This window comes from Alligator mississippiensis, chromosome 1 (genome assembly GCF_030867095.1).
Source record: "Alligator mississippiensis isolate rAllMis1 chromosome 1, rAllMis1, whole genome shotgun sequence".
NCBI classification, from domain to species: domain Eukaryota; kingdom Metazoa; phylum Chordata; order Crocodylia; family Alligatoridae; genus Alligator; species Alligator mississippiensis.
In genome coordinates, this window is record NC_081824.1 from 264,535,568 (window position 1) to 264,557,447 (window position 21,880).

At 41.8% G+C, this 21,880-nt stretch overlaps 1 long non-coding RNA gene across 1 annotated transcript in view; it reads right to left on the reverse strand.

Moving 5' to 3' along the window:
* Positions 1-1,343: 1,343 nt before the first annotated feature.
* LOC102561150 (uncharacterized) overlaps positions 1,344-21,880 on the reverse strand; it is a 66,630-nt gene continuing 46,093 nt past the window's right edge. The window contains exons 2-4 of the long non-coding RNA XR_002086637.2: positions 10,745-10,915; positions 9,803-9,859; positions 1,344-1,482 (exon numbers count right to left, since the gene is read on the reverse strand). This is a non-coding gene — a long non-coding RNA (uncharacterized LOC102561150). The remainder of the gene's footprint in view (positions 1,483-9,802; positions 9,860-10,744; positions 10,916-21,880) is intronic.

Genomic DNA, 21,880 nt, shown 5'->3' on the forward strand with positions numbered 1-21,880 from the left:
ATTGCTGATTCTCTGAATCAGCATCAAATCTTCAGATCTGGATTTAGCTGAATCGAATCGGACCACTGATCCAAATCAACAAATCAAATCACTGTCCCCTGAATCGGGCTGAATCTGAATCCAAATCCAAATCGAATATGGCCTGCTTTGCACACCCCTAATGCATAGTAGCATGAGGGGTAGGCAATCGGGAGAGGTTCTGGGAGCTCATTTAGAGAGGTGCACAAATGGCAGCTGCTGCTCCTGTGGCCCAGGGTGCAGACTCTAGTAGTTGTGCCTCTGTGCACACCTGCTTAATTTTAAGCATGAAATTTATTTCACCACTGAAATAAAATTACTCGCATACTTAAAATAGCACCTGAATACTTGCATGTTTGCATGACTGAGAGGTTAAACATAAATAAAAGTACTTCAGAAATCACTGGAATCTGAAGGATCAATACCTACAATAGTTTTGTGTCACAGGCTGTGGACAAATACAACTTTCAACTGCTGTAAAACGAAAAGGAATGTGCATTGTTTGTTATGATTCAACTGATATATTGCCATGCTCCTCTTACATTTTAAGTAACCAAAGTGCTATAACTTTGGCCTGGATTAAAGTTACAATGGTTTTGCTACACCTGCATGGCTAGAATAGCACATATGAACAGTCATATAATGACAGCTTATACTAGTACCAACCCTAGACACTCTATCTTTGGGTGCCCAAGGCGCCCCCGGGGGTTACAAGAAACAATGGCCACAAGCTAGCAGAGAGCAGATTTAGATTGGACATTAGGAAGAACTTCTTCACAGTTCAAGTGGCCAAGGTCTGGAACGGGCTCCCAAGGGAGGTGGTGCTCTCCCCTACCCCGGGGGTCTTCAAGAGGAGGTTAGATGAGTATCTAGCTGGGGTCATCTAGACCCAGCACTCTTTCCTGCTTATGCAGGGGGTCGGACTCGATGATCTATTGAGGTCCCTTCCGACCCCAACATCTATGAATCTATGAATCTTGAGACCCTGGCAAACAGGCTCTGATATCCCACACACACACACACACACACATTTCCTCAGCAAGTCCCAGTCTCTTATTATACATTACATACTTTATCATCACTGTCCAGCTACAGCCCATGAAATCTACTGTAATTTTGGTACCTGGTTTCTTCTTAAGGTGTTACCCTGACAACACAGTAACACCAATCAGTCTCCTTGCTAATCCTCCTCCAAAGTTAAAGCACGTTCTGGAGTTTCTGTTCCAGAACAGAATACTGTAATAATCCTTAATCATATAAGACCCTCCCATCCCTTTCTTCCCCTGAGAACTGTTCACTTTTATTAACATTTTAATATAGCTTTATTAGTCACAAAGAGCACTTATTAGCAAGATACAGATGCAAGTACATGTTGAAAAGCTCACCCAGCAGCTTTGAAGATTAAAAATATCCTGATACTCCTCCAAAAAACACTGAAGACCATCTTGAACCCTCAAATTTAACCTAAATTAAAATGAAAAAAAAATAGCCATCACTGACTTGTCACTAATCCAGAAGACTCTTGGGGGGAAAAGGTGGCAATGGCCTAGTCTACAATGAGTATTTATACTAAGGTACTTATTTTATTTTCAGATGCAATTTATTTGTTTTAAACCAATATAGTTATACCAAAACCACCACCTTTTTGCATGAATTGATGCTTTTATAAAGGTACCTTGTAGCAGTACAGTTTATTCCTTTTCTCATAACATAATCGTACATTTATACTAAGCGTACTAGGGACATTGTACCACTTTTTGACTAAATTGTGATTTCTCCCTGGTTCTACACTTCCTCCAGGGGACTTAATTTATCACACCAGATTTTTGGATGGGCCCATCACCAGTTCTGAAGGAGAGCAACTAGGTGAAATATAACCTTTTTAGCACTTATAGAAGGGTTCCTTACTGGATGGCTAAATCCATACTCTTTGTCTTGCTGCCAGAGACACGGTTTGGAAATAAAGGAAGGGCAATAATAAGTTCCATGTGTCTATATGGAAATTGGACATAGCCACATTCTACATGCCATAAATTATGATTTCATAAAAATCATCAACAGCTATTAGAATTAGAAATTATTTAAGAAGGGAAATTATTTTTTTTAAAAAGCACCCATCACATGGCTAATGGAACTAAAAGAAATCTAGTATCAGAATAATCTGAGTGCATGAGTCAAGTGAGAGGAATCTTCAGAAAAAAAGAGCTCAAACTGTTTTATTTTAAATGGAAGGATATATGTCATTATACAGCAGCCACATAGGTGATAACTGATGCAAGACAAACCAAGGTTGTAAATTAGTCTTTTTCCTGGATTTATAGGTTCAAAATGCAATTATATTATCTAATCACAAAGCCATTGCTAGAGGGTAGATTTTACCATTTGAAGGAAATAGAATATAATTATTAGCAATGGCAATTATTAACTGTATTTGGTGCTGAAAAAATATTTCAGGTATGCCTGGGCGATAACTGAGTTATTTTGTTAATTTTCAAAGAAACAGATTACATAAAAAGGCTAAATAAATTCATATCATGAAACTTCCACCACCAAGTTAATAGCTCACTTAAGAGGCACAGTTTAGCACAGAAGAGAAGAGCAGACTGATAACACATCTGAGAGCAGTTGTTTGCATATTCAGAAAAATAGTCAATTCTGATTAGTGCTTATGTAAAATGGCCTATTAATACTTAATGAGCAATGCTCCTAAAGCTAGAAATATTGGTAAGCAATGTAAAAAAAGTTAGTGTGTTTGCTAATTTATTGTTGGATACTTTGATATCCACAGCACCTGGCAGGTTTTTGTTTCTTTTCAAGAAACACTTTTTCACCTGAGTTCCAAGGCAAATGGCATAGTAAGCTCTTTCAGTTCTTGACGCAGAGATGAGGGTGCAGTGAATTATGCTCACCAGTGGAAAGTGGAGGCAGAAGTAGAAAAGGAGTCTTACATTGCTGGCTCTCCTCACTTCAGTGGCAGCTGCTACTGCTGCAGCTGTGGCTGTAGAAGCAGAGGCTTGGGCTGCTGTTACTGAGAGACAGAAAGAAGCATGGACTCCTCAGGAGCCAGTCCTGGTACCCTGTTTATTTCCCCACACCTTCCAGGCAGAGAGTTATGCCTCTCATGGCAAAGCCTCTTGCAGGGCATCATTGCACCCCCTCTTCTTCCCCCAGATACACTACTGTGCATGGAGCTGTGCCTGCCTGACTTTTGCGGTTGGGTGGCACAGGGCTACCCCTGCCTGCAGTCAAGACACCTGGAAGGAGGGGTCCATACTTGTACCTTCTGTAAACTGGTGACCAGGGCTGATGTCTTGCTCACTCCTCACACCTTGTTACACTGCTGATCACCAGGGATTCTGGTTTTCTCTGGTAAAAGAATCCCCAATTTTCAGATTAAGGAAAGTAACCTAAAATCCCCTTTTTTCATGATTAAAATGAAACACCAGTGGAAGTGTGGATTTCGGGTTACTTTTTTAATCCAAAAATTGGTTCGTTTGTTTGTTTGTTTTTAATCAGAGAAAACCAGGATCCCTGCTGATCACATCTCACATTTTATACAGTTAAGTATCATCATGTTACTGTACAGACTCTTTTGCACAGTAGAGAAGAGAATGCAATTGCCTATAAGCATTTTGTGTGTGTCACTCATATCCATCTCATTAAGATAGGCGATAGGTGTTGGTGTGCATTGTGTATGCACATGCACAAGCACATACATGTGATTGCAATGAACGAATGGAAAACTCAGTTCAAAGTTACTATCACCAAAAACATTCTTTGTAATAATGTGTTGTTGATATAACAAATTGGTTTTGATAGCTAATTTTGGACAAGCTTACAAAAAAGGTGGGAAAAAAGAGCTGAAGAAATATATAATAATACCATATCTCACATATGCAAATGACCTAAACAGCACTTATATTATAGATATGCAAAAAGAGAGTCAAAATATAATTTTCACCTCAGAACAGTGAAAATTTTGTTTGTTTTAATTTTAGAGCGAACCAAAAGTTGGGGGAAAATCATATGGGAGCTAAATGAAATGCGTTCTTAGATCTTTTTAGGTTTTCAAACAATATTCAAACAAGACATTGATTCAAATTGAAATGTTTCATTTTGAAAAGGAGAGAGGCTGGAGACGCATGTATGCTTATAGCCCTTTCAAAAGCAGAATGTTTCAAAAGAGCAGCAGCAGGAGTTGGAGTGAGTTAAAGTTGAAGCAGTTAAAGTTCGAGTGGATTTGCTTCATTTGAATTGTACTCAGCTTGCTCACATATGACAATTAGAACATACCAGCTGCTGCTCTTTTGCAATGTTCCCCTGTTGAAAAGGCTTCAAGTGTTTGTGGGGAGGGGACTGTCAAAATGATGTGAATTCACAAAACATAACAATTGACCCAGAATAGTACTTTTTGATAAAAAGTTTCATTGAGAAAAATCACCCACCTCTACTAGATCACCTTTACCCTCTATTTGCTGTTCATTCCATAGCTGCATCTAGTTTAAAGGAGTAACCAGGCTGAAAATGCATCCTGCTCCCTAAGCTTTACCTTGCATTTATCTTCTCTCCATAGGACTACATTCTGTATCTCAGGAAGCCCAATATGACCCAATTTAATAATTATAAAAATGTACAGGATGCTCACACTGCCAAAACTCCTTTTGGAAGGAGATCCAACAGTAACACTCCTCTGACTCGTTTAGTTTAATAAAATGTATAATTTTGTAGAGCACTTTTGTGCTCTTATAAACAGCACTATGCCTACTGTATTAGTGTTGACTACTTGACCAGTAGAAGTTGGCTGAAAAGGGGGACTATTTTTCACAAATATTTGCACTTAAAATTGTCGATTTTCCCTTTTCATATATTCAGTCTTCTGCGCAACTCTAGTTAATACTCATAACCAAATGCTGAAAGTATCTGTAGTTTAGGCTTATTTTAGATATGTATCCAATTTTTAATGCCTTCCCCTCATCTTCAGTTAAATGTGACCAGGGCAAAGACATTAAATGCCTTGCTAAAACTTGATTCCATTCCAGGGCTTTGACACCTGTAAGCTCTGAGGGCATGAAGGACTATATCCAATAAGAGTTAGGTAGGTACTACAATGTTTTCAGTCACAAGTCTGCCTGTGTATAGTCCAGAATTCTGAGTTTTAAAAAACTGCAGGCTGAATGAGGATCTGCCTTGAGCTAGCTAAAAGGAAATGGTGGACATAGAGCAGCATTTCAAATCCCTTCCCTATAAGCTCAGGTGGTTACGGCCCTTGTATAAGAAGTAGGAGAACGAGGTTCTAGGTCCCACTCAACAAGAGGGGGTTTCAACTTGTTGCTCCCACTTCCCAGCAAACTACCCTAACCACTAGAGCAGAGGTAGGCAAAATCTGGCCTGTGAGCCAGATTGGGACCACAGCAAACTCTATTTCCCAGAACCCCTGCCCACATCACTGTAACTGGTTTCCATGGAGACCATAAGAGCAGCAGAGCTGTGACAGCTTGGGGCCAGGGTTTCCATGGAAACTGGCCCTAGCAGTGTTGGCAGGGTGTGCGGCAGGGTGGAGAGCTACTCTGGGGTAAGGATCTTGTGGTTGTGACAGTGTGGTCACTGCTGCAGGATCCCAGCCCCTGCCCAGCTACACACCCTGCCAGCACTGCTGGGGCTGGTCTCCATGGAAACCCTGGGCCTGCACTGTCATGGCTCCACCATTCCTGGGGTCTCCAAAGAAACTGACTACAGCGATGTGGGCAGGGGCTGCTGGGAAATGGAGTCTGGTCACTGGCCAGAGCTGTCATTTTGCCCACCCCTGCACTAGGGGACCCTCCATCTTTTCTGTCCAAGCTAGGCCATTAGGCAGAAAGAATGGAAAAGTAATAGGGTAAGGAGAAGAGTATGCAAGAGGATGTCTAACTGCACAGCTAAGAGGATGGGCGCTGTCCTGGGGGGGAAGGAGGGAGTCACTCCTGAGTTTTGTCCCCTAGTCACAAAGCTATTTATCAATTTTATCTAATGACATTCAGCAAACACCTTGGATGGCCACTTCAACTTGTGGAATTACTGTCAATTATTTGCAGCCTTGAAAAACTGAACAAATAACTCATATTTTGTAACTAACAAAAACACAGAACCAAAACTTGTTTTTGTTAATCCATCTGAGAAATGAGTTTAGCTCTTTCTGTTGACTACATAAAATGGTATTACACAATAAGAAACAAGTATAATATCATGTGACCAATTTCAATCAGCCACACCAGCTCAACAATGATAAAATCCCACTAGAGGGTGTCTTCCATACATGAATTGGAGATGACTGCAGCACTTGGAACAAAGTCATGGGGAAATTCAGAAATGGGTCTTTAAACACAAATGGAGAATTAATCCTAACACTCTGTACAGTTTGACCTTGCTTTTATGAATACCTTTTTCAATATGCCAGAAAAGTGATTCTACTCTTGGCAGTACTCTTGGTCAAAATGATGGCACCTTCTAGGCTATGGCATCACTCATTGCAATGAGGGATGCTTACATTACCAAGGCTATGAGAAGCACAGAATGCTGTTTGGAGCACCATATTATCCATACTAAGCTGAATATCAGGATTCATACTCCTAGACAGAAGTTTTCTTAAAAACTGAACCAATGTGTTGATGTTTTGAAACTTTGCATGGAAAAGGGGAGAACCTAGTTAGCAACTTCCATTCATGCTGCACTATCAAACTGTGCCAATGCAAGAGCAAGCAGAACTGTTGGTGAAAGGTGGTGCGCTTTTTAAACTGTAGTGCAAATGAACAGCTAATGAAATCCTTGGTGTTCCAACTCAACAAAATGTAGTCTGGTTTGATGCAAATGGCAACAGTATTCAAGCACTTCTTATGGCCCATTGAGCCATGCACCAAGTTAAACTGAACAGCTCCTCCTATCATGGCTGCAGAAGACGTCAAGAAATCAAAATCTACAGTGCAGAAAAAGCTGCAGGAGACTCAAAGCACTTGGTGGAGAAAAAAAAGCAACAGACCTACAACTCTTGCTAATACTCATAACACCTGAAGTTTTTTCAGGAGTTAAAGTCCATTTATGGACCATGAATAGCTAATACCTGTCCAATCTTGTCCACTGATGGCACCACCCTCCTGACTGAGCACAGTAGGATACTGGAAAGATGGAAAGCACATTTTGACACCCTCATCAATTGTGAGTCAAGCACAAACGATCAAATCGTAGACTCAGTTAAGCAAAGACCAGTTCAACATGAACTCAAAGATCCACCAACTCTGGAGGAGACTAAGAATACATTTATGGAAATGGCAAACAGGGAGGCTGCTGAAGCTGATGAAATACTAGCTGAAGTGCTTATATACAATGATCCTACACTTTACAAAGCTTTGTTAGGCCTATTTACTTTCTGCTAGGAAAATAAGGCTTTACCTCAGGATTTCAATGATGCCAAAATCGTAACAATCTACAAGCACAAAGGAAACAGACATGGCTGCAGAAATTATCACGGCATTTTGTTCGTCTCCATCACTGGAAAGTTCCTTGATTAGCTGTTGCTGAAAAGGCTCCAGGATATTACAGATAATGTACTCCCTGAATCCCAGTGTGGTTCTCATTCATCACTCAGCACTGCTGACATGATATTTACACTAGCCAGCTACAGGAGACAGCTGCCAAACAAAATACCCTTGCACGTTGCATTTGTTGAGTGCATTCAACTCTGTTGAGTGCTCTGCTCTCTGGTGCCTTCTTGCAAAGTTCAGCTGCTGACACAAACTAATTAACCTCATATGCTTCTTCCATGACAACATGCAGGCCCATGTATCAGTGAGTGCTGATTCATCTGATGCCTTTCCTGTAGCTCATGGGGTTAAACAAGGTTGTATGCTCACCCCTACATTATTTACTCTGTTCTTGCTGAAGTGCTAGAAGTTGCTGCACTACTACCACTACTAGTGTCACCCTAACGACATGATTTAATGACAGACTTCTAAACCTCCACCAATTCAAGGCCAAAAACAAATCACAATGAAGTAAAGTATGTACTGTATGCCAATGATTCAGCATTTATTTGTCACCCTTGCTAAGAATGACCTGGCACATTTACTAAGTTCATTCACTCATGGCGCATCCCTTTTTTGGCTTCTGTATTAATGTAATGAAAACCAAAATCCTGTACCAACCACCTCCTGGCAGAAACCTATCACCTCAATCACCATCAGAAATAAAATTGAATGGTAGCCAATCAAACAATGTCAAGTACTTTTGCTACTTAGGTAGCACAATTACCAATGACACCAGCATTGACAAAGAACTTTCAGATCACTTTAAGTCATCTGCCTTAGCTTTTGGTTGCCTACAAAAAGGACCATGGAAAAAAAAAGGTGGGGGGGAGGGGGCAAGTCAGGTCTAAGTGTCTACCAAATCCCAAGTTTACAAACCTATTGCACTCTCTTGCCTCCTATACTCTTTAGAAATTTTTATCATCACCATATCAAAAAAAGTAACTGCCTGCAACAATGCCACCAGCACAGCATAACAGGATTAAATGGTCTGACAAAATCACCAACAATGAAGGACTACTATTGTTAGCCATGCCAAGTGTGGAAGCCATGCTAGCACAGAGGCAAATCATCTTGGTTGGCTGCATGATACATATGGACAAAAATTGACTGCCTAAGAGAATTCTGTACAGTGTATTTGAAAAAGGCAGTAGGAAGCTTGGCCATTCCAAACTCCACTAGAAGGATTGTATTAAGCATCATATACAGTCTGCTGGTCTGGACTTCATGTCCTGACGGGATATGGCCTATGATAGGTGAGTTTAGCATTCCGCTATGAAGGAAGCAGAATGAGCTATAGAACAACATCACAACTTGGGCGACAGTAGGAGGGAATGTGGACACCAACTTGTTCTGGCACATTTCCTGAACACTACATGTGGAAACTGATTTCAGTATCAGGGGTAGTCATACTCATATTTGAGAGACAGTCTGTCAGTTGACCACATAAAATGGTTTTAACCAATAAGAAACCAGTATAATATCATGTGACCAGTTTCAACAAGCTGCACCAGACCAAAGCACAACGTAATTGGTACAAAGTTGTTTTCTGGCTCTTTGGCCCTTTAAATGTAATGCTGTTGCATCATAGATGAGACACTGTTGCTCTCAAAAAATATCCCCATGTCCAATATATTAAATGGAGGAAAGTTAAAGTATATGAAGAGACAGAGACAACGGAGGGAATTTAACTCTCAAACTGAAATTTAAATGTGCTTTTAGGCAGCAAGGCAGGAATTAGATTCTTCAAGGTGCTTAATGATAATTGAATAAATTAAAAGCACATCTATTAAAAAATACGGCTTTTTTGTTTCATTATTTTAGTGCCGACCAGTCTCTTCAGAGTCATCCATTTTACAAAGGCATCAGATTGTAGATGAATTAAACTTTATCTTTCCACCACCTGAGGAGCTCTCAGGTGGCATAGATCTGTGGCAGCGAGAGACCAGCTGCCATGGAGGCAGCGAGACAAGGCAGCATGTCCAATGCTTGCACCACAGAGAGAAGCTCTGGCTCTGGACCATTTTATCAGTGCATGCTGGTTCTGACTGGCTGGGTGAAGCCTGGATGTCAGTATAAAGGCAGCACAGACAAAAGAGGAAAGGGGAACAGAAGTGGAAGCCTGGAGCTAAAGGAATCAGTATTCAGGCAAAACTTGCCCTGGGAGGGGAGAATGGGAAAACCAAGGCTGACTCCCATGAATAGAGGCTGGGAGGACCCTGCTGACTTACCTGGAGGGTCACTGTTGAAGATCCGAAGCATCAGGTGGTCTCCAGACAGCGATGACCCTGTTGAAAGAGAGAGTACATAACCATGAGTGAAAGGGGAAGTGAGAGATGAGCCCTTCGAAGATACGTAACTGAACCTACCTTCCTGACTGTGACCTCAACATCAGGTTGGTGCTAGGCCAGGGTGTTGGGGAGGTGGAGCCCCAAGACACATCGCCTGACCTAGCTGAGTGGCAGTGCAAGGAAACATAAGACCTTCCTTCCTCTCAATACAAAAGTAAACATCAAGACATAGCAGGAGAGAGTATTACACATTCAGGCTATCAGGTCAAACTGTCCAATCATAAGGGTGAGGGAGTAGGGCACTGTGCTGTGAGAAATATACATCCAGCTAGAGAAACGCATAGACATCTACAAGATCCCAGGTAGATTTTCTTTTCAGACCAACTGGAATACTGCAGATATTCCAACATCATAAATCTGCATTTATTTATAGACTCACTTCTATAATATAGAAATTTGGCAAAAAATATGCCTTACTTTAGAATCTACACTGTCTTGATATTTTACATTTCATATGCAGTTAGCATTGCTTTTTAAAACTGCCAAGGTTGTCCAGAACTGAAAAACTAAAGAAAACCAGGTCATTGGAGCCTTCCTTCTGGAGAGGAATTATATGATTCAAAATAAAAATCCTGCAAGATATTTCAAGAAAACTGGCCCAACACACTCCCTTCTCCATCCCGCCACAGAAAGAGTACTATTTGCTCTTCTGGGTTTTTCTTGTCTGCCTGCTGTTGAATGGTTTAATTTCCCTCAGGCAGATGAATAATGAGCTTATCCTTCAGTCTAAACTACTGAGAGAGCCAGGGGGAAGAGAAAAAAGGAAACACAAAAGGAAATCATGTTCCTCTGAGAAAGGTCTCCTTTCTCAGAAGCACTCACGTTTTCAGTTGTCTTCTTGCCTCACTGATCTCAACAATCTTCAGACTAAGCACTTTTCAGCCAGGGCCCTGAATAGATGTGCCCCTTGTACTTATTATTATGCAGTTGAAATATCTGGATGCTAGTGGATCACCTCCTAGGCTTTTCTCTTGGTAGTCACAAGTAGAAATCCTATAGAAAGTCAGCACGTTAATTCTTCCACATTTTTCATGGTACATGTCTAGTTCTTCTTTTCTGAGACTTATCTGATAATCAGGAAGACAATATCCCTACCAATTTTCTGGAGACCAGTACTCTGTATCAGTTTTTGTTATTGTCCCTAAAAAAGGGAAGTGTATTTTATCCCTAAAAATGGGAAGCATATTTTAATTTCTATTCTTGTGTCTTAAAATAGAGCCTCCCTGTGTGCTTTAAAGCATTCTTTACAGTTGTTAAATTAGGTAAACTCCAGTCCCAACCATTCGTACCTAGTTAAATCTGATTATTTTAGAATTTAAGAGCCTTGATTTTGTTTGGATAGCTCTTGCAATTTACATATTATTGTGAACACATCAGATTACATTTCCTGAATAAGCAACTTGGCAAAGATCATAGAAAAGTAAGGCTAGAAGGGATGTCAGAGGTCATTTAGTTTAATCCACTGCATGAGGTAGGATCATCCCTATCCAAACCATCCTAATCCATTGTATAGCAAAACTACAGTCATCCACAAATGGAAGCACAAGACATAACACTTTAACCTGCCACAGAGGTAAAGCAGAGGGACCACAGTAGCCAATGTCTTACAGCAACCAGGTTGTTAGATGCACTTAAGATCCAAGGAAGAGGGCCACAACCCTGCTCCAGAGGAAGGCAGAAACCTCCACAGTCCATACCAATGTGACCATGGGGTAAAACACCTTACTGACTTCAAATATGGTCACCATTCTGACCCTGCATGGAGAGGCAAGTTCCCCTACCCAGGAACATTTAAGCTCCAGCAGGACCTTAGTCAAAAGCCTTAACCTCAGGTACAGCTAACACCCAATGCTTCTGAGGAAGATGGGGGGGATGGGGGAGGGGGGAATGGATAAACAAAAAAAAAAATACTAAAACACCCCAACCCTGACACATGTAGCAGCAGGAGAGGGAAAAAAAGTCCATTCTGGCCCCATCTGGCTACCAACAAAGCCTAGAAGCGTGTGAAATACCCATAGAAGAACATGGGAATAGTTGCACCTAGATCATCCCCAACAAATGCTTATCCAAACTCTTCTTGAAACCTCCACTAATGGAGATTCCACAACTTCCACTGGCAGTCTATTCCACTGCCTTACTTTTCTAACAAAAAATAAGTTTTTCCTGATACCTAGTCTAAACCTACTCTTCTGCAAGTTCAAGCCATTGGTCCACATCATACTTTCTTCACCACAAAATAAGAGGTGTTTGTCCACTTTTTTTATAGCAGCCATCCAGATTGTTGAATATATAAAATATGTCCAAGGGATGTATTTGTCACACAATTAGGAAATAACTAGAGTAAGTGTCCCTACTTCACTTAATAGATACCAGCAATCTGACAATCTATCATGATTTACACCGACTTTTTTGGAGAAGGAAGAAAAAGAAGACTCCTTTTATAGAATCCAATTACATGGATAAGACAACATAAGTAATGCTATATTTAAGATTATGATATTCTGTTTTCCTTCTATTTGTAATTAATTACCTATGACTGATTATTTGTTTTCTGAAACATTTCTCTGGCTCCAGTGCTGTGCTTTTCAATTTAATATTCTGGACTCTGCATTTGGGGATTTCAGAACATAGCACAGAAATTGAATTCCCACTATATTTAATTGTATCTAGCCAAAGTGATAGGTTTAAAATTGTTCTAAAGAACAATTTAATATTGTTAAATAAGTATTAAAAGTAACTGCACAAATGTGAAATAATGGGAATCTTTCCATGGCTAGAGTTGCTTCCAGCTTCCATTACAAAACCCTATAACTTTAGTGTATAACATTTTTCTAGTCCTCATTTTTGTAGTCCAATATACATCAGTAAAGCAACACAGTAATCTGACCTAAAATAATTTTAAGCTAGCTTTGATTCACAGTTAATTAAAAGTTACTCTGTAACAAGGGTAATTGCACATCTATGTCTATCCAGAGCTAGATATAGCTCTGGATTTCTCTCCCATTTTTTATTCAAAAACAAAAATGATCCTTTCAGGGAGAAAGTACTTGAAAAAAAATAGAGCTAAAAGAGATTGACAGGCAGAAAACAGATGAGACAGCAATCAACAGCCAGTTGCAAACTGTTCACTTTTGGACTACAGATTCCTGGATCTGCTAAAATTTAAAGAACTTATGCTGAGACAGACATGGTCAGAATAAAATGGCAACCTGGAAGTGGAGATGATCTGTGGAGGCCACATGTGAAAAGGACAATAATTCTAAGAAAAGGGCAATCTTAGAGTTGCACATCATTATTATTTTATTATTGTTTATACTGAAGGCAAAAAAAGAGAATATTAAACAATTAACACTTCAAAAAAAAAAAAAAAGAAAGAAAAGCTCTAAAGTTAAAAAATGCCAGAATTAAATTTGCCATGTACAACTTTTATTCATATGCATTAGGATACATTTTTTCCAGATGACTACATAGTATTTTTTATTAACCTTCTGTCTAAGTTAGTGAATAACTAGTCATTCAGTATTTCTTTCTCTCTCTATTATATATATATATATATATATATATATATATATATATATATATATATATATATATTTTTTTTTTTTTTTTTTTTACAAACCATCTGGTCAGAGGCCTTATTTACCATATCCCATTCAAACTCTTGAACTGTGTATAGAACTGATTCCCTCAGTTGTCATCAAGTAATACTATTGTGAACCCTTCTTTGGGATCCTATACAATAACAGGAGTTTGCTCACTTCTAGCTATAAATTTTTCTTACATTACCTCTCAAGACCTCAAGTAGAGAAGGAAACAAGCATGAAGTAGAATGGCACTTGGGGAGTAATGATGCTTTCTTCTGATTTAGCTTTTATATTTCATCAATGGCTGTACTGTGTACGCCTCCAGAGTTAAAAAAAAATAATCTATGATAACTGATGCCCCTGAGTGTATAGTAAAGGATTTATTTTATTTCACTGTTGCTACCGTTTTTCATTCTGAAAAGAGGATCATAACTTAGCTAACTAGAGAAGATGAGCAAGTTGTGCCCATTTTCTACAATACATTGAACAAGTCTGTCACATGAATGATTTAATGCAGAAATGGTTTTAAGAGTTCTTCTGTCAGAGATCAATTGAGTCGAATACATCCCTTGTGTAACCCAACTGGTTATACTAGAACATCAAAGTTGCATTTGAATTAGTTTCCTAAAGCTCTGGGGACAATGTAAGCATTTTATTGTATTAATAAGCTGATGATCCCTTGTGCAGTAATGGATAAATATACATTAGAGCTGTCTTTTGCTTCACAGAAGCATTTAACTTTTTTAATAATTTGACAGGGATGGCATACATCTAGCAAAGCCTCGACAAGTCCTTTATTTTGATTTATATCAACACAAAAGTATTAACATTTAGGGTAGGTACAACATTACACTTTTACTGGTACAAGTGATTGGAAAGTGATCTATACTTGAAACAATACAGGAGTACGATGCACACAGATTGGCTTAAAAATGGTAAAACTCGGTCTAACATTTGCCCTCTCTACCAAATGGTGAATGTGTGTTCTGTTCATTAGTATACTACATAAGAAAAAGCTATACAGTCGGAAAATATTAGTTAAAAAATAAATTAAAGTCAATTTCAGAAGCGAAGCATGAGGAAAAAAACATGTTCTTTTTTCAGATTTTAGAACCTTCCCTGCCCCACTAAAAATTGTAAAAAAAGAAACATAGAAAAGAGGCATTAGTTGAGTCCATTCCCCTGCCAGGAGAGGATGGTTTAACAACTGCTACTTTAAAAATAATGTGCCAGGCAATTGGGCTCCCACCAATACCCCAAAAAGACTATTCCTATAGCCCATCTTTCCAGGAAAACTCATGTTCATGAATGTAAAACTGCACTGCCAGTTTTAAGCCACTGATGAATCACACTGCAGAGGAAGGTTGCCTCCTGAGGACATACACAATTGATATCTTTGGGATTAGAATCCACTAGCAGTGCAGTTCAAAAGCTGCTTGCTGCTATATGGAGTACCAGCATTAATTAAAACAGGTATTACAACTGGAACTAAAGAAAAAATATTTTATGGAAATACACTTTAATTCAATACTTGCTTTATAAATAAATAAAATGAGCAGGATTGCTTTTAATTATGAGGTTTTCACTGACTCAGGAGAGTCATGACAAAGATTAGTCAAAATTTATTTCTGTCTTATGACTAGAAGTACATTTCCTAAATCATATAGGAATGAATCATAGCAAAATTCAATTGTCTCCTTTAGACTGAAATGCTAAATTCCCTTCTGTAGGGAAATTTGCAGGTAGAAAACTTCTGTGAAAATGTGCAATTTTTTTTTTAACCTCTATAATTTTAACCTCCAAGTCCATATGAAAATAATGTACTAAGGAGATTGCAGAGGAGCATTTTGGGTCAGATTCGTAGACTTAGTGGAACATGAGCCACTCATCTATGCATATATACGTTTTAGGGCTGTACAAAATGGCACCATTCCATTTTGACTTGCATTTCGTCATTTTGACAGAACTGCATTTCATTTCAATTCAAAACTGCTTTTCCATTTCATTTTGTCGAAACAGTTTCGCTGTTTCAACGTTTTGCCCATAGGCTATAATGGGGAAGGTCAAAACAGCCTATAACTGTCATTTCTGGCCTAATTTGGATGAAACATGCAGGCATGCTAGCCCCTGCTGAGGCCACAAATCCTGCCAAGTTTCAAGGAGACAGGTTCAGGGGTTTTGGGGAAACTGCACCTCAATCTGCAGACAAGCAAAACTCATGACATGGGTGACCCTGTGTGTGTTAAGGTGCAGCATGGTGAAAGCTGCAGGCATGCTTGCCCCTGCTGAGGCCACAAAGCCTACCAGCTCTCAAAGAGATTGGTCCAGGGGGAGTTTGGGTTCTGGGGCCCTGCACCCCTAGCTGCTGACAGGCAAAACCCATATCATTGGCACTTATGCAGCTGTGTCTGTCTTGGGGCAGGGTAGCGAAATGGAAGTCAGGCCCTTCTTTCCTCTCAAGAAGGAGCATCTAGTGCATGTCTGTTAGGTGCACCCTCACTGTGTGACTGTGTGTGTATGTGTATTTGTGTTCAGGTGTGCCCTTCCTGGTTCTGGGGCCTCTCCACAACATGCCAGCTGCCAGCTGTCAAGGAGATAGGTGCAGGGGGGTTCTGGGGCCCTGTACCTCTGGCTGTTAACAGGCAAAACTCATGACATGGGTGCTTGTGCAACTGTCTCTCTCTTAGCGTGCAGGGGGGTCAGAAAAACTACTGCAGGCCTGCTAGGCCCTGCTGCAGCCACAAAGCCTGCCAGCTGTCAAGGAGATAAGTGCAGGGTAGTTCTGGGGCCCTGCACCTCTGGCCACAGGCAGGTAAAATTCGTGACATGGGTGGATGATACTGTGTGTATGTTCAGGTGCACCCTTCCTGGCACTGGGGTCTCTGCACAACATGGCAGTGTGCCCCAGTGAGGCCTCCTCCTCCCCTATAGATTCATCTCAGTCCACCACTAAGCGACGGCAGGTGAAAATCACATAGTGACTCAGCACTCCGCACCAATAGCACCAGCAGCATCTAAGGTAGCCAAACTGGACTGTTACAGAGTCTTTCTTTTTATACAGGAAATGGCAGCAAGAAGTAAAGATGTGGTGGATATATGTTACTCGTGGTATGTGATAGCTTATCTTGTGTTTTTATGTTTATTATGGAAAAAATGGAAGAGAGAAATATATCTTAGGAAGCTTTCAGGTTGAAAAATCCTTTGTCAGGCTGAGGAAGTACCTGCAGTTGGTGTGTCTCCTGGTCCTGGATGGAAAGGATAGCAAAGAAGCCAGAGGCTGGCCTGGCATGCAATGGAGGCAAGAAAGCCTGTCAGTGAAAATGGAAATGGAGGCATCAGGGGGTGAAGGACTGGCTGGGGTGGGGGTGGGAGCAGAAATGGGAATGTAATAGTGCAGGTAAAAGCACAGAGGTACCTGGGGAGTCAGATGTCCGGCCAGGTGCCGTGTGCCAGAATTCCACTGTGTATACTGAGTCCATGAGTTTCTGTACCTACTACCTAGGAGGCTGATGAAGTGCAGTTCATATCTGAAAAGTGGTTTGTACGTTCATCATCACTAGAACTAAAGCCAACTTCCTACAACTCAAAACACAAAACCTGCCAACTATCTCCAGTACCCCCACAAATGTCACACCAAAATCTATCGAAGACAACAAAACCCAACTACCTGTAGGGGCACGTTCCTCACCAAAAAAAACCACTGCCTCCAGTCTCTGAGGCCTGATCCCAAAAAGGAACAATTTACAAACCACTTTTCAAAGCCAGGCCTATGAACTTCACCTCTTCAGCTGCGTAGGTACAGAAACTCAGACTCAATATAGGCAGTGCAATTCTGACACACTGGAACCTATCGGACATCTGATTTCCCAGGTACCTCTGCACTTTTGCCTGTGCTGCTGCATCCCCCTTCCAGCCCCCCCCCCCCCCCCCCCGGGCCTGTCCCTCACCCCAATGCCTCCCATTTCACTGACTGGCTTTCTTGTCTACACTACGTGCCAGGCCAGCCTCTGGCTTCTTTACTATTCTTTCTATTCAGGATCAGGAGACGCACCAACTACAGGTGCTTTCTGCCCATACCTCATAGTTCATCCTGGCAGGGGAAAGAGCTCAGCAGGGACATGTTCTTCCCCTGCTGGCTGGTGATGCAATGAGTGCCCCCTCCAGTTGATAGCGAGGCAGTAACTGGTTTTTAAAAAATGAAAGAAGGAAATAGGTGTGGATGGAGTGAGGAGGGTGGCATTCAGTCTGTCCGCAACTGGAGCTTGGGGAACCCCAGCAGTGAGAGGTTCATCTTCAGAAACACCAGCTGCTCCACCAAACCAGGATCTAAGCAGGTATGGTAGGGTTGTCACTACATCCCCAGTGATGCTGAACACCCTCTTTCTCGGAACACTGGTTGGTGGACAGGACAAGTGTTCACAGGCAACTGTGGCCAGATCCAGCCATATATGGCAGCTGCTTGCCCAGTAGGCCAAGGACATGGAGCTGCTGCTGTGCGACCCCATGTCCTTTGGCAAGATAGGCAGCCACCAAGGCATTAGTGCTACCTGCCTAATAGTGGGGTTTGGTGGCTCTGGACCCCACCATAGAAGCCATGCCCTTAGGCCATATCGGCAGCACCCATGGTGGAGAACAAGACTGGCTGGTGGATGGCGTGCTAGCATGGGAAAGTGGATCCCCCTGTTCCACATCCCCCTGCCTCTACCATTCTGCCTCCCTGACTTTATCAGCGCCTCTGTCCACTGAGTCAGTGTTTGGCTGCTGCATACGATGCCCCTCACTCTTGAGTCATACATGGTGGCCAGCACATGGACTGTACTGGACTGCAAGGGATCAAGCCATTTCCTGGTGCCTTCCTACAGCTGCTTCATCAGTGCCTGCATGTCTGGTGACAGTGGCTTGCCTTAGCCAGGAACACTGATCCCTGGAAGCTCCCCATTTGGCTCTGAAGTTCCCTCACTACAGGAATCACCTGGCTAAGCAGTGCTGATGCTCTCAGTGGCCTTGAGGAAGGGCTTGAGGACCACCAAGATCTGGGAGATGGTATCTCACTCAGCTCTTTTTAGGGGGCTGCTGATCGCAATCTCCCTGAGCAAGGCCATCTCATGGATGGTGTTCTGTTGCTCCACCAGCCTCTCAAGCATCAGGAATGTGGAGTTCTACTAAGTCTCCACAACATGCATGATTTTGTGCTGCAGGATGTTCAGTTCTGCTTGTTTATCCCACAGCATCTTGCCTCCCTTGATGCTTCAGTGGAAGTAGCCTGTCACCTTCCTGCATTTGGAAATTAGCTTGCTGGTGGTGCTGGCACTATCACCAGCAGCCCTACCCCCTTCCAAGGTGTCCCTGCCAACAAAGTGGAACTTGTGTGCCACCAAGTGGATGCCAACAAAGTTGGCATCACAGACTGCCTTGGTCATATTGGCCTCATCATCAGTGACCATGAACCCATGGGTGAGCTCGCCCTGCCCAGCAAGCCATACCTGCACCAAGCAGTTTATGACCCCCATTATTTCTGTTGCCATGTGGGACAAATCAGTCACTTAGGCTTGAAGGAGAGCCCACCAACAGCTGGACTGGTCACACCAGTGCCCTGTAGAGGGAGAGGTAGGCATGATCTCCACCCCAGTTGCTCCAGATGTCCAAGGTGAAGTGTAAGGCCACCTGCAGACCTGCCTTGTGCAGCTCCTCCCTCAAGTACTCCCTGCATGTCTCATACAGGGATCACACCACTGTCCTACTGAAAGTGGTGCATGTGGGAACTTGGTATGATAGGGCCACGAGCACCATAAGCCACCTGCACCCTGGCTGCTCAACTAGGGAGATTGGCTGGCCATCAACAGCAAGCATCTCCCCAATGCTCTAGGCGAGTTCTCTCACCTTTGGAACACACCCCCTTTTCTGTCCCCTTTCCCCCACTATTCCAGGGTGACCTGCCTCTGCTTTAGAATGAAAGGGGGACATCCCTTTGGGCATGCTCCCACTGGTGCAAGGCTGAGGAAGAAGAAGAGCAAGGGCAAGGGGGTAGTGCCTGAGAAGATACATCAGCATCCCTGTGGTGCTCATATGTTTTGTTCCCTTGCCCCATCTGGTTTTGGCTTGGCAGTGCAGGCAGATAGAGTATGTGGGATCATCTGCCAGCTCAAAATTATCCCAGACCACACTACCTGCTCGTTTCTGGGGTGTGGGTGCAGCTGTGGATGCTGCAGCACTTTCCTCCTCCTCAGCAGGCATAGGTACAGCAAGAGGAGAAGCAGACTCAGCTGAGCTACTTGCCTCCACCTGTACATTAACCTTCTCCGAAATGCCTTCTGGGGAAGGAGAACTGGCTCTAGGGGAAAATTGAGGGGTGATTAGCACAAACTCAACTGATTCCCCCTCCTTCCCCAGAATTTCCCTTGCTAGGGCACTGCGATCTAGATCCAGTGCCAGCTCCTCCTCTGGCACTAGAAGGCTCAGCATGGGAAGTGAAATAGGGGTGGAGTAGGCTGCTGTGCTGGTGCTGCTGCTTGTTGTTGCTGTTTGGGGGGGGGGGGGGGCTTATGGCTGGTGTTCGTGGAGGGGATGCAGTCTTGGGCACAGGCAATGGCAGTGGCACTGCTCCCTTCTCCTTGCTGCTTGTAGCAGCCTCATCCCTTTTAGCTGAAGGAAAGAGGCTGTCGCAGTTGGGGGGGGGAGGGGGAAACAAACTTACAGCTCTCCCTCTACGCCCTCCCTGAAGGCTGGCCAGTGTGACCACCTGCCTTTCCACCATGCTTCATGGTGTGTTTTTATGTCTTCCTTTTCTACAAATATATAAATGTATTTGCATTCCTATATAAAATAAAAGAGTAGGTGTCTGGTGCAAATAAGAAACGTGAAACAAAATAGCAAATACTGGCTTAGCCCCTGTATAAATTCAAAACTGTGGGGGCAAGAGCATAGGTAGGTGTGTACTGCAAGTAAGAAATGTATAAAAGCAAACAGAAATATGGCTTTGTCCCTATATACATTCTATAATGTATGCTGCAAAGCTTTACATGTATAGAAATAAAATATAAGTGTATTTTGCTTCCTATATAAGTTAAATGCTACAGTAATCCTATCCAATATAATTATAGAAGTCAAAAGAATGAATCAATGAATATAATAAAATAAAAGCGTTTCAAAGAAAGGTATTCTGAATCTGAAATCCCTCTTGCTAGCAAGTAGGGAATCATTTAGAAGATCAGTGCTGCTAGCCGTAGTTGTCTGAGCTGCTGGAACATACAACTCACTAACTGACACCAAGGCAGAAAACAGGGCAATTCAAACAATGCTGCCTTTTATGCAGTTTTTCTATCCCTCCCCCAGAACACTGGCTTGGAAGGGACCTCAGGGAAGGATGACAGTCACTGGCCAGCTACACAGTTAATAATGAAAGCACTCCTTCCTCCCTCTTCCCCCTCCCTCTCCTTACTTTATTGTTTCCCTAGTGCAGGCAAGCCCAGCTTGAGCTTTGAAACTCAAAACGTTTTGAAAATTCTGAAACATTTTGACTTGCCTCCTTTCGTTTTGAGGCTGTTTTGAAGCTCTGTGTTTTGTTTCAATTTAGCTGTTTTGAGCTCAAAACAAGTTGAAACATCATCAAAACGAAACTGGTGGTGAAATTTCACACAGCCCTGATACGTTTCCTAACAGGACCACTGGGGGCTAAGTATGCATGCATACTTTTCCTCCTTTCTTTTTAATAGGATCATAAACATTTCCCTAATAAATCAGACCAGTGGGCCATTCAATGCAGTATCTTGCCTCTCAGAATAACCGTAAATGCTAGAAGAACGGTGGCTGAAAAAAATCCCTTTAGCAGATTTTTACAGCATATTACGCAAATGCTAATTTTCCTCCAGATATCCCTCTTTTACTGTTTGGCTCATGCCCTTACATCCCTTATACTATCAAATGCAAGTGTGGATGTTCTAATTATCCATATAAATGTCTAATCTCTTTTTAATCCTACTAAGCTCTTGGCCAGCATGATATCTTGTTGCAATGAATTCTACAGGTTAATTATGTGTTATATAAAGAAATGTTTCCAAGCATCAGATTCATATTTGTTGCCTTTCCAATTCATTTTTAGCTAATATTGCCCCCCATTTCACCCATAATTAATTGCATCAGCTTTTAATCAGATACCCACTTCGCTTTTACTCCAGTCTTAACCTTTGTTTTTTAAGTTTTCTGTATTATTTCGAAGTTCATTTTGCCCAAGTATGATCTGTAGTATATAAATAAGAGAAGATTTTTATTTGTTGACCAACTTTTAATTATAATGATTTGAAACAGTTAAATCCATCATATGATATTAAAAATAAGGGAAGGCAGGAAAATAAAAACAAAATAAAACTAGGATTTT